The 13,555-nt window shown below is 40.8% G+C and overlaps 1 long non-coding RNA gene across 1 annotated transcript in view; it reads right to left on the reverse strand.

The window, feature by feature from the left end:
* Positions 1-230: 230 nt before the first annotated feature.
* Positions 231-13,555, reverse strand: part of LOC306781971 — a 40,210-nt gene continuing 26,885 nt past the window's right edge. Inside the window, exon 3 of the long non-coding RNA XR_013772245.1 lies at positions 231-285. This is a non-coding gene — a long non-coding RNA (uncharacterized lncRNA). The remainder of the gene's footprint in view (positions 286-13,555) is intronic.

Below are 13,555 nucleotides of genomic sequence, written 5' to 3' on the forward strand. Positions count from 1 at the left end.
TCATGTAATCAACTGTAGGGGCACAGAGAGAGAGCGAGAGAGAGAGAGAGAGAGAGAGAGAGAGCGAGAGAGAGAGAGAGAGAGAGAGCGAGATGGAGACAAAGACAAGAGAAAAAAAAAATCTGGTCTGCAGAGAGAAAGGAAGAGCGATGGAAATGGAGAGATGTGCAAAGATAAACAGGCATTGTATAGTGTAATGGACAACAGAAAGAGATTGTAACACTTACCCGGTTAATAGTCCTGTCTAGACCCAGTGGTGTTCCCCTCTGACTCTCTCTGCCACACCTGAAAAAACAATAACTCTGTTTACATGTGTTATTCTCTGGTTTCATGCACAGCTTCAGATTTTTGCTTCCAGGTTATGAATGGCAACTAAACCTGTACATGAGTCAACATATATTCCCTTGATATTGATTGTCTGTAAGCTTTTGACATGATGCTTGAACTTTATTGGTCTTCTTAGAGGTTTGTGTATATGTCTGCTATAAAGCCCACTACAATGATCCACAGTGTTTCTGGCCTATGATGACCAGAAGCTCAGTGCCTTTACAGCATGTTATATGTTTGTTTATTCATCAATTTAAAACCCCTGGCTGCAGTCATGTTTCATTTTAGGTCAAACACTATTGCATATGTTGGTGCTTCCTACTGTGCTTGTGCTTGTGCATGAGTAGACTGAGTAACAACATTGACATTAAAAAGTCCACCTGTTGTCACCAAAGACCAAAATGTTTCACACTTTGACCACATTACGGTAAGTATATCACTGAGCTTCACTTTCTGGTATGGGTGTAAAGGTGGACAGGTCTCCAGTTTTGACTTCATGCTGCCCGGGACATTGCACACCGCAAAAACTAAAACAACTACGTGAGTAATGATATCCCATGATGTCTGACTCCTCTGACAAGGTATTTATGTGCTGTAGCTTCATACGGTGATTACAAATATCCCCGCAGGCAACATTCTGAACATTATCATGGGAGGTGAACTGATACAGAGTGCAAAATCCCACCAGCAAACATATTACATATGTAACAGCAATTATATATAACTATAGCTCACCATGTTTGAGTGTTCAAGTTTTATTTTTAGTGTTTAGGTTGATTAAATGCATGGCAAGTTAATTAAGAGCCATACTTTATCCAACCTTTTGCAGTACATGCCTTCTCATGATATGTTATTTACTTCACTTGTGCAGTATAATCCAAGTCTCTTTTATCCAGCCGTATGCTCAGTACAAACACATGCATTTTATCCAAAATCTTACTCTCCCATTTAAGACTCTTCCGCCACTACCGTCCAAGTTTGCCCATGCGTGCTGCGGGTCCGTGTGCGCATAGAAGGAAGTGATTTAAATGTATATATTTTTTGGCGAAAATGCGCGTTTGGAAGTACTGAGCATGCGGCTGGATAAACAAGACTTGGATAACACCGCACGAGTTGAGTGAGAGTTTGTAAAGAGATAGTGAAATAGTTTTACTGTCGTTAAACTTGGCCTCCGTTTACTTTAATGTACAAAGGATTTACTCCGTTATTTGGATTATATGTCCACTATGGAGGCATGGGAGAGTTTTCTTTAGGAATTCAAAGGAACACGCAGTGAGTGACTGATATTAAAAGGTACTTTTAAGGATGAAGTATTTAAGCTGAAAGAAGAATTTAAGCAAATAGTCATATAAAGTTGCAGGAATATATACAAGTTTACAAACGACCCATCCAGGTAACACAATGTAATACATTGGAGGTGAATTCTTAACCAGATTGATCTGGTTATTTAGACTCTCCTATATTATGTCACCACTTGTCTTGCTCTTCTTTCTCCCCCTTTCACCCTCCACTAAAAACGAGTCTCTACAGATTACATCACAAAAAAACACATACAAATAATAACCTCATTGCACTCTTTCTTTGCTCAGTTATATTCCCAGCAGCTTTTTGAGAAAATGCTGATCCTAAAATCCCCATGTGTTTGGTGGACTGGACCAGAGCCAGTGGAAATTGCAAATAAACATTGGAGCTGTTGTGTCTGATCTGAGCACAAACAACCTCAAAGCTCTCATTCTTACACATCACATCTGTGTGTGCGCTTGGGTGTGCATGAAGGAAAGTGGGAGAAAGTGAGAAAGAGATTGTGTGTGTGTGAGAGAGAGAGAGAGAGAGAGAGAGAGAGAGACAGAGATTGCAAGGCCTAGAAGGTGTTTCAAAGGCATTACAGCATAGATTTATGAGGGCATTCGCAGTAACACTGGCAATTAAACAAATATCCCAGCTCCTGTCAAAAGTTCATATTCGGTCTGCGTGTGAGGAAGGGAGGCAGGCAGAGAGAGAGAGAGAGAGAGAGAGAGGGTGAGAGAGGGGATGGAGGGTAGAGAGCGAGGTGAGACTGGTGGACCAGAGAGACATTGAGAACAAGAGCCGGAGAGCAGAGGACACAAACAGAAAACCATTTCAAAAAGGGGGGAGAGAAACCTCTCATGACAGGCCAAAGGCGAGAAAGGACACAACCAACAATTCAAAGAGCTACCAAGAGAAACTGTTACCAGCTCTCCCCTCCCCTCCTGTCTCTCCACGCCATGGTTTTAGCCACCAAGCCAACACCACATTATGGGTCCCTGGGCTTTTTATAATGGCTGGGCGTGTTCTGATCCTGCACTGAAGTCATAGGCCGTTAAATCCCATTCCTAATTAGTGGTGGGAACCAGAATGAAAAAGGGAACCAGCAGATCGGTCGAGGAACAATTAAACATCAGTGAGGGAAAACAATATTTCACATCATGGCGTGTGATGTGCCACACAAGGCACATAACATACACTCATGATGCTGTGGATTTCAACTGGTGTTTGAGAATACGTGTCTCATATCTCCTCTTCCACTCTGTTGTATACTTGACACAATATGGTTGGAGTTAAAACTTCATAATGTCTATGTGAGGTAAATCCTAGCATCTAACCAAAATTAAACACTATTTTTCATTTCAGTTGTTTTGGATAAAGAGATGAACATAAATGGAAGGTATCAAGTGAATCTCAGCTTCGTAACAATGGTGAAGCATGTTTTCTATAAGCATATCTTGAGAAAAGTGGAATAAGATATGTAGTGATATCAGTGCAGAAATCTCTCTTTTTAGTAAGAGCTGACATTTTTGGTGAATTTGAATGCGTTTCTAGCTCGTACTGTAGAACAGAATGCTGTGGTGTGTGTGAGACCACGTCAAACTGAAAACATATTGTCAAATGACTAAATAAAGATATTCATTGGGATTCCTGTAACTATTGGAGATGAGGAGTCTTCAGCGAATAGATGTATGTGATGAGCAGAGGTTTAATAAAGTCTACAAATGTGTTGAAAACTTCACATATAGAGTAACTACATGATACATGCAGCACAGTATATGCATTGGCTCAAGTAAGTGCGAGTTCTTTCTTTCAGTAAATGACACACAGAGAACCATACGCACACTGATGTTAATAACCTTAGGAATGACGAATGTAAAGGTGTCAGTGGTGATATATGCAGTTGTAATTGTGAGTTTATAGCCTGGCGTGCCTGTGCCTGACACATCAGTCAATGATGGGAATTTTTCAGGAAGATTTCAGGAAGTGAGCATTAAAGGAGCCACTTCATTAGTGATTTCTATTATCTTGCATATGAACATTCATACTACGGTAAGTCTGATGTAAATTTGAGTATGTAGTGCGTTCACGCTGTATAGTTTGGGGATTTTGTGTTCTCAAGAAATGCCAGGATGTATATATTAGCAGGACGTCCTCTGTATGAAACGTGAGCCCACTGAACACACTCAGCTGCCCAACAATGCATTGCGTCTGGGTGCCTTGAGAACGATTTTGAGCTAGGCTAAAAGCTTTTAAATGTTTCCAATGCGAGAAAGTTACCTTTTAGATTACCGATATGTGGTAAATTTATCCCCAAAAAAACCTCTGTTTGGAAATTTGCTGCGATAGTTTTCAGAGATGTGAGGGAGCCCCTGGCGGGGGGCCTTGACACACGCCCGGCTGTCGGTTGAGCATACTTCAGAGGGAATAGTCTCCGATTAAAATAAAATGTCTAAACACGGAACAACAGCAATATATCAATGGATTGCTCAGTACACCCTGGGCGCACGCCTTTCAATGCTATCCAAGTGCACCCATAATAATCTACATTATTTATTACACTCGTGACATTCTGCTCATTACTTTGGTTGCTGCCCAAAGAGCACTGATCTGCTTAAACTAGAATGTGGTGAATATCATGTTATTCCATTGTGCATGTACTCTTGAGATCAGTACTGTTATGCACTGTTGCCCATTCAGCAACACGCTCTCTGATTCGTCGACAGACTCGGCCCAATGCATCACGGCATACATCTGGCCCTCGATAGGCTCCAGCTAACGACAACAACAGCTCCTTTCAACGCGAGGAAATGGACAAATAATCATGGAAGACGTTCAGTGTTGGATGAATTTGTTTCATCGAGTCTCTGAAAACCTGAGCCCTCGTTGAAAAGCTACAACAGTATTAATAGTAGAGGCCGTTCAAAGTGAGTGTAAAGACCGTAGCGTTCCAGACACATTCTAAACATAGGACTTAGAGTAAATCTCTTCCAATACAAAGGAAAACATTTGAGCTCATGAGACTGTTCGTTCAAAGACAGGCTATAAGATGTGACACAGTGATACAGCAATCGATCATCAGTCTGCTGCATACAGACTGTTTTTATGTTTGTGTTAATTGATCTAAGCTGCAAGCATGAAGCTCTTAAATGAATATGAGTTTTTAATTATGGGTCGCTGTTGGTCCAAAAGTAATACTCATCCCATTCCTTGAAATACGGGTTTGTGTCTCATTCTTTCTTTTTTTTCCTCTACTTTCTGTCTTATAGTTCCCTCTCTCCAAGTGATTGTTCTTGTCAACACAGTATTTCTCACTGTTATGTTGGAAGCCAAATGTGCTGACTCGCAGCATGGCCGTGATGTCAACACACTGGAATGCACCACCATCTCCAGAGGGGGTGGAAGGGCGAGTTTATATTTGATTGATTGACAGTTGGTAAGTCAGGCCACTGAGTGGTGGAATGTGTGCGAAAGGCAAGCAACAAAGCAGAGAGAGAGAGTGAGGGGGAGATTATGAGTGATTGACGGTACCCACTGAGCAATTAGAGTGAGATTAATTGGTTGGTTGCCACTTCATTGGACTGTTATTAGCCTAGCTTCTCCTCTCTGGAAACCATTTAAATGCGAGCTAATTGACGTAATTGTTCTGAAGACGACAGAACTCCTGTGGTATTACAGAACACACTTTGCTTTTCCTCAGTGGGTTAACAATGAACTGAATGGTAATTGACAAAACGTTGCAATTCAGAGAGAGGAGGCAGCAGCGAGAGAAAGAGATGAAAGTCAGCAGGAGGGGAGAAAGGGAAAAAAGAAAAGAAAAGAGAGCTACAGCAAGAAGAAAACACAATAGTGTGTGTGTGTGTGTGTGTGTGTGTGTGTGTGTGTGTGTGTGTGTGTGTGTGTGTGTGTGTGTGTGTGTGTGTGTGTGTGTGTGTGTGTGTACAGTATGCATGTGCATGTTCAAGCAGCATGGAGTTGAGGTCATGGAAACTTAACCGCCTGTGTGTTTTGGCCTGTGGATTAGCCAGGACATGCCTCCACTGTGGCTGGAATGCTTCTTTATCACACACACAAGGTCAGACTTGGAAATTAGAGCAGTGTTTGAAATGACCTTGTGAGGATATTTATGTAATAACGTAATAATAGAAACCAGTTAAAAAGTTTATAGGATTTATAAATGATCCTTCCAAGGCATTATCACATCATATATTCTTGTAGCTCAAGCTCATTGTGTATTTATGATCTCACTAACTCGTACACTTGAAATGCTGATACTCATTTTCAATATTTAAATGTGTGATAAATATTTGATTATTTGTGTATAATTAATGCAAAACTTACCGCATTATTGTGACAAAAACAAACCTGAGCATACTTCCGTTTTTTTACTTCCCTGATAGATATGTTACACTGCGCAACATGCATACCACTGAAGATCAGGAGGAGTCGGCCTCTAAAATAAGTTGTCAGATCAGATCAGTAGCATTCAGGATTTTCCCAAGTTTGCGATGTGATTCATTAAAAATACATCAAATTGTGTGATCCAACCAGTTAAGAAAAGTGTCTTTTCTCAACATTATCTCCGAGATGATCGGTCTGATAAACAAGAGGAAGAGCCGAGGATGTACTACTCACATCTGCTGCTGAAAGAGGATTGTTCAAGTAAGACAGCTTCTGTGCTGCGTTTACAACCAAAGTCAGACTGTTTCCAGATGTGGTTTCTTTTTAAATTATTATTATTAATTGGATGAGTCCACATAATTCAAACATTCTATCTAAGAGATGCAACTAAAGTGCTAAAATAAGTCCGGAGGACTGACAACACTTCTACCAACAGTTACAGTTTTTATATAGAAATATTATACATCTTCAAACCAATCTTGTATTTCTGTTTGCTTTGCATTCAGCCTTCACGCCGAGATTCCTGCAAGATGGAGCTAACTGGGTCCTTGGAAAAATTGAAATGCTTACGTAAAGTTAAATATTACTTTAAGCCGAGTGTGACATATAGTTACATGACTCTAAATGTGTCATATCAATACAGGATTACCAAATTAAATTGTGTGCATAAATGTCATGCCACATACCCAGTTTCATATTGCCCGAACTGGAATTATTTAAAGTCGTAACTAGTAGAATAAGCTTACCTGAATGTTTTTAATTAAAGAGGTGTGATATTTAATCATGAAAAGTGTATATAGCTTGCATGTTTTAAGGAAATGAAACCAGTGAAAATAAAAGTTTAAAGGTAGGCATGGTAAAGTTTAGAAACTAGCAAGAATACATTCGAATTTAAAATATATCCACCCAAATAACCCGGCCCAGTGTTGCAACTGTTTTCCAATGAAAGTAGCTAGCAGCACTAGCTCCAAGAGACAGTAGACGGGCACAGAGAATGAAATGATTGGACGGGCATATCACAGTCCTGCAACAACCCAACACATTCTCATCTGAACTCTTTGCATACTGACGCTTGATGATATCCTCTGGCATCACTTTCTAACCCAGCGTGTCAACATATGACACTCCACACCCGCGGTAAGCATGTGGTTGATGTTGTGAATTCAAACAAAAACACTTTCTTAGGTTCAGGCAACAAAACCACTTAGTGAGGTTTAGGATAAACATCATGGTTCGGTTTAAAATAAGTAACAGAGGGTAGGAGGTAAAAACTTAAAACAATGTAACATATAAGTGCCGAACACATGTAACTTCAAAATAACTCAACAACACTTTAGGACCCAGTCTCCGGGTTAAAAGTCCTGTGTTTGTGTGATCCATCCGTCTCCCTAATTGTAGTTACTTGAAAGCCCGGACTCTGAAGAGTGTCTTGTGCGCCGGTATCGGATGGCGTGACAAAGCAGCAGTATTTGACGGCCTGAGAATGAGAACAGGCTGGACAGCCCGGGTTGTTGTTGTTTTGTCAGAGTGTTTGATTTATTGAGGGCTGTCAGGATGCCATTAAAATTTCAACAAATTTCACAGCATTATCAACCCTAGCTTGCAGAGACTTTACACTGCTGAACATGTTTCCTGTCGAGTACTGTACGTCCTCTAAAAAGATAAAAATCCAGCCACCACCTGGAAAGAATTACAGTTGGTTACAGTTGGCCATATCTTTTCCCCAGTGAACAGGAAATGGCTTATTTCTCCTGAGTAGACCAAGTCCCCGCTAGGGAAGTGGCTAACCACATGAAGCTAGTGTGATCCAGTCTGTTTACACACAGTCATTTGCACAGGTGAGAGAGGCTGGGCTGCTGGGATGAATACAGCGGAGCCTTGTTTAGTCCCCCTTCACTGGGGAATGGAGGCCGTTTGGAAAAGTCATGAATTCATTTCATTCATTAATCCCGGTCTAAGATTTGTTCATGTTTGAAATCACACGTGTAAAACAAATACTCTGAAACAGTTTTAAAAATAGAACTGTATAGTGTTATTTCAAGGTGGGAGCATTACTGTAACATCAGAACAGCAATAAAACAGGGGGGGGGGGGGATCTGTATTTAACTCTGCAGACATTAAAACTACATGACACAGTACGCACATGCAGCAGTTTAATGAAGCAGGGTTTTTTAACCTGAGCTAAAAGTGACTTTTCATGAACAAAATTGCCTCAAGCAACACATGTGAAGTAACCAAGTTAATACCACAATCACCTTTTGTCCGATGAGTGAAATGATAGAGGTGGCACAGAAGCTCAGTGGTAAGTAAGCACCGTCTCTTCAAAGCAAATCTCTCGTGAGTTTGATCCTGAACAGGGTCAATGGGGCTTTTATTGCAGTTTGCCTTTTTTCCCTCCATATGTCTGTGTGGCTTTTACCCAGGTGTTCCAGTTTCCCCCAGTTCAAAGACATATCAGGTGAATTGGACTGGAAAGGAACCTCCCTATAGCATGCAAGTCGGGGCTCCAATTATATTTCAGCTGAATAAATCATAGTCACATTTTAGTTGAAGAAATAAGCTGTTTCTGCAGTTTTTCTCTGTTGAAGCTATTTCAATCTTTCCATTTGCGCTGGCCTGGTTCCTTTTCTTTGCTTTCCTATGGTCAAGTGATCAAGTGTGCTCATTCGGTCTGTTGTGTAGACTGCACGTTTTGTGATAATGTCGTGGAGCTGTCGCTGAGAGGGCGAAGAAGCACAAAAGTGACAGTCTGGCCCTGTCACATGGGCCCTGTAGCGACACAAAAAGACAGACAAACACACACTTGTAAACACACTGCCATCCCTCCCGCATCTCCAAAATCCATATTTGTTTTGAGAGAGCATCGAACCTAGTCTCTAATCTATTCATATAAAACAATTCCCATGTATCTGTTTAGTTCACAGCCCTTTATATCCTATTACAGACATATCCATGTTTTACTTTTTCATGCTGCTTCTGTGATCCCCATCCTTTCAATCTTTCACATTTCCTCTATCTTCCTATCCCTCTTCAAAAGTTACTTTATTCTGACTTTCCTTTATATTCTGCATAACAACCTACCATCCATCCATCCTTCCTCCTGTGGATTCGCCTCTGTTATGTTATTCAGACTTGTTTACAACTCCCCCGCCCTCTCTCCTCCTCCAATCCATCATTGATCCTTCATCATTGCTGATCGTCCATCATTCATACAGCCATTCCACCATCTTTTTTCCATCCGTCTTTAGAAGCGTGCCTGCTTAACTCTCTGCCATGCTGTTTACTGACCATTCTTGCTTTTTTTGGACTGCTCTCCTTCAACTTTTCAGCCTGTCCTATTCATTATAACTTCTTTCCTCCTTTTCCATCCATCCATCTATCACTTCAGAGCAGACTTTTTCAAGGTTGCTATCTATAAAAATCACCACTTTTTCTTTCTCTCCATCCTCCCCTCTCACCTTTCATGAAAATGAGGACCTCTATTATAGCTACCTCTTTCATCATCACTCTCTTCCTCCCCATCACTCTCTGCCCCCCCCCCCCCCTCTTAGGTAAGGTATTTGCAGTTATTTGGGTTTCTGAATTCTGACTCTACCGCTGTGGTCAATGTTTTTTTCTCTCCTAAGAGAAAAGGCTACGAAAAAAATCAAAAAATATCTGACCACAACAAACCCGGTCCAGAGAGTCGACACCACCCTATATAATGTGATTGTGTGTATCTTGAGGGGGGGGGGAGGGTTTGAAGGGAGGCTGACAGGCAAGAATATATGCACAAACACACACATGGTCACGAACCATGTCAAGCGTCCATCTCACACTTCAGAATTATTTTCATTCTGCTTTATTTATGCAGCAATCCCCTTTAGATTCCAACTCTCACCCGTTCCTCCAACTGACTGGCTACCCTCTGTTTCTTCTCGGAGTGAAGAATTTCATAGACCTTGAGCAAAAATGGAAGAATGGATGAGAGGGAGCAAGCAAAAACACAGCTCAGGTAATAACCTGATTTCGCCTCAGCTGGTTTTCATTTAAGAGAGGAAGAATGTGTCAGAAAAAACAGCAGGCGCTCTCCTGTCTCGATTCCATGCCAGATTTTTGAAGAGAGAAGCGAGAGAGGGATGGAGACACAGAATGAAAGGAGAGAGAAAAAAATGAACTGAACAAAAAGAGATAGAGACAGTGAATCACACCCCATGCCAATAAAATGAAATGAACTGACACAAAGAGACAGAGACACCAATGATGAGTGCGCTACAGAGGGAGACAGGGGAAGGGAGATGGAGAAGGACGTGTGGGAGGGTTTTGCCAGTGAATGCATTTTTAATAGCATTGAGATCAGTCGTACCAGGAGCTCAAACAGAAATAAATGCATTGCCTCCATAATTTAAACCTCATTTTTTTTCTATAAAATTTTGCAAAAGTATGTTTATTTCTCCTAACAGGACGGTTCTTATCAGTCAGCAAACATGACAGTGTGCCAGTGTACCTGGCACTAGAGAGCAAGACAGCAAGACAGGCAGGGACAGAGAGGCTTATGGGTAAATAGAGCGTTGCAGTCACTAACACCTCATACCCACAGCCAGTTGATTACCCTAGGTGTCTGTATTCACACATGAGGAGCATTTGAATTTTAAACTCCTCCAAAAACATGTGTCAGCCTTCACCCATCTGTCTGTCACCCTGCAACACCCTGACAATAGCACGAGCACAATTAATGTAAAGCTGGGTGGATGTGCCAATTTACCCCCGATTTCCTACTTACAGCACCAGACTTTTCTTTCAAATGTGTATTTTTGTAGCATAATATATGAGGCGTGCCATTTTCCCTGCCAAACGCATCTCCATATCAACGAGGGTGTCCCAATTTGCCAATTTGAAGCACATCCCAACCCCATGTTTGCTGTAAAACATTACAATTTCAGCAGCTATATTCAAATGTGCACCTCCTCGTAAAAAAAAGGGAACATTACATTTTGGCGCTCAAGTTGGTTTTTTTGTTGTTGTTTCAGCATGTATATTTACATTCTCGAGTCATTCTTGCTTGCTACCAATGTTGAGGTTTATCATTTGTGCAACGGAATGACTAAAAAGATTACAAGCTGGGGAATCTACAACTTCCTTGATTTATATGCTGTCTTCATTCTGCATGAAGATGAATTTCTCCATTTTGATTTTGTCAAAGTTGCACCTAACTGAGCCTGTCTGTTGTTTGCTCAAGAAGAGTATCCAGAGTGATGTGATTAAAAGGTATGCATCATGGATATACAAGATCTTTGTTTGGCTTTGTCTACCCATATCATGCATAAATTGACATGAAAGCAAAGGATGGAAAATAAATGAAAGGGGCAGATTTAACTTTGATTTTGTTGCATTACAATACTGGTCTTTCAATAATTTAAACATTAACTGACTACGGGTATGCAATGCTAATCAAATGTCAACCTCTCTGTTTCTATGTGAAGGCATCTCTCCCTGTTATATGTGACACTTATCCCTGCCTCAGAAATCTGAGCAGTAATATCTTGTGTGGTATATCAGCATGATGCATACAGCGTATTCAAAGACCTGAATACAAATATGTAAATAGCTCTTTCATTGGGCTGATGGTAATCGCTTTCTGCGAGGCAGGTTTCCGTACACAAGGCCTAATAAGAAAAAAACAAAAACAAATAAATGATGTAGGCCTTACAAGTCAGTGGGGTGTCAAGAAAATGGAAAACAAGTATTCAAAAGCCTAACCCTATAATATTTGCCTTATTTTTACCTCAGTTTTTGTTTGTTTGTGTTGCGCAATAATTACGTGGAATTATGTGGAATTTGGTTCACATGAGGTTGAAGTAGAGCCAGAATTAGAATGACGCAGGTCAAATAGCGATTCAAATAATTCCTCAACCTTTGCACAAGAGGTAAAAGGATCAATGTTCAGCTTCCTCTCAACATCTGTTGAGTGTTTGTTGTTTTTAATTTGAAGGAAAGGGATTGATTCATATTCCAACCAGCAGTTTCAGAAAAGCCAGTTTTGAAGGGCAAGTTCAACGCTGTGGTTTTAATAAGCAAAATAGCTCAACAACCACTAAGATCTTCGGGTTTAGTTGTTGTATTCTCTTTCCCAGGATGATGCAATCATCATGCACCACACTGACCTTGTGCAAAATATAATGAATCCAAATGTATTTAATTAGCATACAATTCTTTTGTAATCAGAGCAGCTGTCGGGTTTCGGGTAGAATGCACAAAAGAGAAAAAATAAGAGAAAAGAATGAGAATAAAAATAAAAATGTGCTGCTGTTCTCTAAGCCTGCCTTTGTTTACCCATGGTTATGCTTAAATCTGTGCTTCTATTGTTGCCTTTCGGAATGGTAAACACTAAACAGCTCTCTTTTCCACTCCCGCCCTGTACCCATCCATTTAGCAAGCTTCCTTCACTCTGCTGCTGAAGTTCTTTGGGCCGTTCTCTCACACTTTGTTTCTGACTGTTGGCCTCTTCTTTTCCTCCCTCTCTATCTTGGACCTATTTAAGTAGCAGGCATCAAACTATGCGCTAACATGTGCTATATACTACTATACAGTATTTGCTGAGCGAACTAAACTAAAGGTGATTAAAGGATGAATCATTGTATATTCTGGGTATTTGAGGGGCTTACAAGTGCAAAGTTTCTATCAGGTGCCTTTTGCCTTCTTTCATTCATCAATCAGTTATGAACACATTTACTTGCATTTAACGTCACACTGTATTCGTGAAGATGGTAGAAGTAATTCATTACAACACTTTTCCACGCCCTATAGTCGTAAAAGTAAAAAGAGTAAATGTGCTTGTAGTAATTCTACCTGATGATGTAGTGGTGGCTGTGCCAACAGCTACAGTAGTTTTCATAGTAAGAGCATTAAGTCTTCTAAAGCTTCTGTATGCTTATTTTCACAGTGTGTGTGCATGTGTGTGTCTGTGTCACAGCTGTGAATGCAGAAGATGAAATGTGCAGTTGTAACACATTTAACAATATCATATAGAGGCAATGGTATTCTTTCCTGCACCTATTGGTATTATCATGGGCACTCACAATGACTCAAATTAAAAGTCCCATTAATCCGACAGTGTAATCCCCCCATTGCATGGAGCGCCTTGTTCAGCCTGGTTGTGGATTAGAGAACACTGAGACCCTGTGTTGGTGGTCACTGATGTATAACACCTCATGAAGATAACATGGTGTGTGTGCGTGCGCGTGTTTCTTGCTGTGCTGGTGGTCAGTATTGCGCGTGTGTGTGTGTGTGTCTTGGGGGAGTATGTTGTACATGTGGATAATGTGCTTCTTTTCTTCCTTTGTGGTTACCTGGTGAAGGGGAAAATCCCTGTGAGGTGGTCTTCCCGCAATGTGGACTATATAGACAGGGGGCTGTAACAGAGGAAACAGTGAATTAATAGAATAAGGCCCCCAGAGTAGAACACTAAGTCAGAGGGCTCAGATACGGGATGGAAAGCAGAGTTTTAAGGAGTAAAGGAAAAGAGGGACCAAAGACGATATGACAACATTTGCCAGTTTTC

Source organism: Melanostigma gelatinosum, assembly GCF_949748355.1.
Source record: "Melanostigma gelatinosum genome assembly, chromosome: 9".
NCBI classification, from domain to species: domain Eukaryota; kingdom Metazoa; phylum Chordata; class Actinopteri; order Perciformes; family Zoarcidae; genus Melanostigma; species Melanostigma gelatinosum.